The sequence below is a fragment of the Gymnodraco acuticeps genome, unplaced genomic scaffold (assembly GCF_902827175.1).
Source record: "Gymnodraco acuticeps unplaced genomic scaffold, fGymAcu1.1, whole genome shotgun sequence".
NCBI classification, from domain to species: domain Eukaryota; kingdom Metazoa; phylum Chordata; class Actinopteri; order Perciformes; family Bathydraconidae; genus Gymnodraco; species Gymnodraco acuticeps.
In genome coordinates this window covers 1710658-1714699 of record NW_022991760.1, presented here as the reverse complement: position 1 = coordinate 1714699, position 4042 = coordinate 1710658, and positions in this window count along the sequence as shown.

Below are 4042 nucleotides of genomic sequence, written 5' to 3'. Positions count from 1 at the left end.
TAACTCTCTCTCCAAAAGTGGCCTCCATTGTTGTGCACAACAAAGTGTTCAAGCTCAGGTTTCTAAGTGATCTAATTGGTTACATGGCTTTGAACATGTGCATTCTGGGTGCAGGGGCTTGATAATTGAGTGTGGTATTTCAGTGGCAGTGTTTTGCAAACAACACACAGGCTGTCGGTTTTGAATAATGTGTCAAATGTAAATAAGAGTGTGTAATTATTTGGTCAATCCAGTGTCCAGCTTGTCGCTGTGTGACAACGTCATGTTTGTTGTGATATACCTACAAGATTTACCTGTGACAAATGTCAGCGATGTAAACAGAAATGTCGACCTGCTTTCACCTGCACCCAGCAGCAAGCGGGAGAAATGTTTCAAGTTGTACTTGTGAAGTTACATCTACAATTAGGAGGGTGAGTAATTAAGCTTTTATTTCTGTAACGTTAAACATATTGTTTTTCTTCAACAAGTTTGACTACATTGAAAGACAGAGGAGGGACAGTATGTGCATTCTTAATGAACATACTTTGTATTTTAGTGTCAGGGTGTTATGCTACAGGTCCATGAGGACAGGCCCCACAGTGAGGTCAGGATGAAGTGTTACTGTCTTAGTTACCGTCTGGCTCAACATGTTCCTGGGGATTTGGCTCATTTCAGACAGGTTAGACACAGCCAATAGTAAAACATCAACTTTAATATAACTAGCACAAGGGTACTAGCTACTCCCCAGAAATGGACTGACTGGTCTGTGTGTGCTGCACAGAGGTCACAGTTGTGTTTTGTTCCTGTTCTGTTGTTAAAGAGTCATTTTTCTTCGTTCATAGTATACAAGTAAATCAATTCATATCAGTATGTATAAGAAGTTGTAAGTATAGAAAACATTTAGGAACAAATATATGACTTATTTACTCCTTAAAATAGCACAATGTTATTAAACCAAAATGTTACCCTAAAAGAAATAATACAAAGCAAACTGAATACGTATTTATTTTGTTTCTCTTCTTACAGGTGGGGCTGAAAGACTCAACCCCCATTGAGCTGGAGCATCATGGCTGCAGGTGTGACGTGTGTTACTCTCCTGCTCCAGTCACATGACTACCAGTGGGTCCCCAGTACTCAGCTGTACAGAGCAGAGCAGCAGTGGTACAAACCAAGAACTATGGCAAGTCTGAGAATAATGTCATTGTAATTCAAATACTAAAACTACACACGGGATAGTTCTGGTCTTTTGAAGTGGGGTAGTGTGTGGTATATATCCATAATCAGTGTACTACCTACAGTAGTCGTGTGGAGAAACATACAGGAGCCCCGGCACAGCAGAGCCATGTACTGCTGAGGACGTGGGCAAAAGCAACATTTATTTTCTCCACCAAAAAAGCTATATCAGTTTAAGTGTACATTATTTAATGCTAAAAATAGCGATTTTTTTTTCAGGTGGGCCTTCATTTTTGTGTGGATAAAATAGGTTTTGCTGCTGTGTTTTTAGAAAAATGTGATTATTTGTGGCCTATTACAGCTTTGTGCAATTACCAAGACACAAACTGGTACTTTTGGCACAATTATTAAACTCAAGTTGCCTTTCATCTATTGAACAGATATGGGTTAGCCCTACTAACCCTGCACCCAGAATGCACATGTTAAAATGATATCACTTAGAAACCTGAGCTTGAACACTTTGTTGTGCACAACAATGGAGGCCAATATTGGAGAGAGAGTTAGAGGAAGAGGTAAATGCAATATACTGTATGTTGTCTTCAGTACCATACAGTAACTATGTTCATGTCATCTTCACTCTCAGTAAAGTCATTGTGTCTGATACTGTTATGAGTATTGAGAATAAACCTATTTGTGTGTTTCCACATTGCATGTGTTCATTCATAGTCCATATTTACAGCGTGCTACAAATGAAAATGCCTAAAACTTTGACTTGAATGTCTTGTTTATTAATCAACTCATGGACAATGTTTCAATTCAGTTCATGTAAGCCTTACACACACATTCCTCTTTTGAGCGTCTAGTGATTATGGCCTGCATGTCTTTCTGTTCTAACTGAGCTGTCAGCTTCTTAGCAGTTTAGACAAACATCAAATTCATAATGTAGACTAGTTGGACAAAATAATGCTTAACAACTGTTCCATTACTGTGTGAACTGTTTTAGGGGTCGACTGTATGATATATTGTTCTCCCGCTTGCTGCTGGGTGCAGGTGAAAGTAGGGTGACAGTTCTGTTCACATCGCTGACATTTGTCACAGGTAAATCTTGCAGGTATGCAACAAACATGACGTTGTCACACAGCGACAAGCTGGACACTGGATTTGCCGACACAGTACAAACCGGAAGTCAAGGAATACAATTATGCCCAGAGCTTGCATACTTGTATTAATCTCTATAAACGCATATCTGCATGTGAATGCAGAAATAAACGTATCCTCGTCAGCATGGGTGCCGGAAGCAGGGGGGCCAAGGGTCGTCAGACTTATGGGTCTTTTACAGCATTGCCATTATAGCCTCGTGTCTTTTATTTTGAAATATGTTCTTTAACTTCCGGTCAAGCGGACTGCTTTTCTTCATTCTTCAATACAAAACGGAACATTGAATGAAGTTGTTATCAAAAACCAAAATCAGACCGTTTTTATCTTGTTATTCGTTTTTGATTCAGACAACATAAACAGGAAAACGGCTTTGGTTTCCCGTTTTTTCGTTTTTGATTTAAAACAAAAAAAGGCTGGTATTTTCATTTTTCTCATTTTTTGGTTCAAACGAAAAATCAAACTAACAAAACGTACACTTACTTTTTTTTAATTAGGTTTTCTCGTTATCGGTCTTTTTATTCAGACAACAACAACGGAAAAACGGCTTTGGTTTCCCGTTTTTTCGTTTTAAATAAAAAACGAAAAAACGGAAAAAGGCTGGTATTTCCGTTTTTTGGCTTTTGTTTAAAACGAAAAATCAAACTGACAAAAAGTACACGGACCTTTTATGAACCACACAGCTTCCGGTCTTCCTCGACCCGACCGGAGAAAAAGACGTGCTGCAGGCAGTAGAAATACATTGCTTTTAAAATCGTGCTGTGCAACACGAAAAAAAGGGGCAAATCGTGTTGGTGAACACGAAATGCCGTGAGACTGGGTTGGTGTGTGTGTGCGTGAGATCGTTTCACATGTGTGTGTGAGAGCATTTCAAATGTGTGTGAGAGCGTTTCATGTGTGTGTGTGTGTGAGATCGTTTCACATGTGTGTGTGAGAGCATTTCATGTGTGTGTGTGTGTGTGTGTGTGTGAGATCGTTTCACATGTGTGTGTGTGAGAGCGTTTCATGTGTGTGTGTGTGTGTGTGTGTGTGTGTGTGTGTGTGTGTGTGTGTGTGTGTGTGAGAGCGTTTCACAAGTGTGTGAGAGTGTTTCACATGTGTGTGAGAGCGTTTCACATGTGTGTGAGAGCGTTTCATGTGTGTGTGAGAGCGTTTCATGTGTGTGTGTGTGTGTGTGTGTGTGTGTGTGTGTGTGTGTGTGTGTGTGTGTGTGTGTGTGTGTGTGTGTGTGTGTGTGTGTGTGTGTGTGTGTGAGTGAGAGAGAGCATTTCATATGTGTGTGTGAGAGTGTTTCACAAGTGTATGTGAACGGTATTTCGGAATAATGTCCCTAACGTCCCCTCATATGTTTGGCTGGTTGCCCTCAAGCAATCCGTGATGTTGGAATTCTATTTTCTAAAACAATTGTTGCATGAAAGATTAGCGGTGTTTGACCTTAGAAACATGTTTTGCTAATGCTGTGAACGAAAGACTTAAATGAATGTCCTCATGTGAATTGGTCATATTTGCTATAACTTGTATTAAAGATAAATTGTGTCAGTTTAGCACTTCAGAGACTGTATTTTCTCCAGTTGTTGCATTAACTTGAACACATAAAATGATTAAATATATAGTGGAAGGTGTGGTTCCTCAGGCTAACGCAAAGATATTCATCATCAGCTTCTCGGCTCCTCTCCGAACGTTCAGCTTTTTTTAGCAAATGTTTTTTCTTCAAACTAAATTTCTTCTTCTTCTT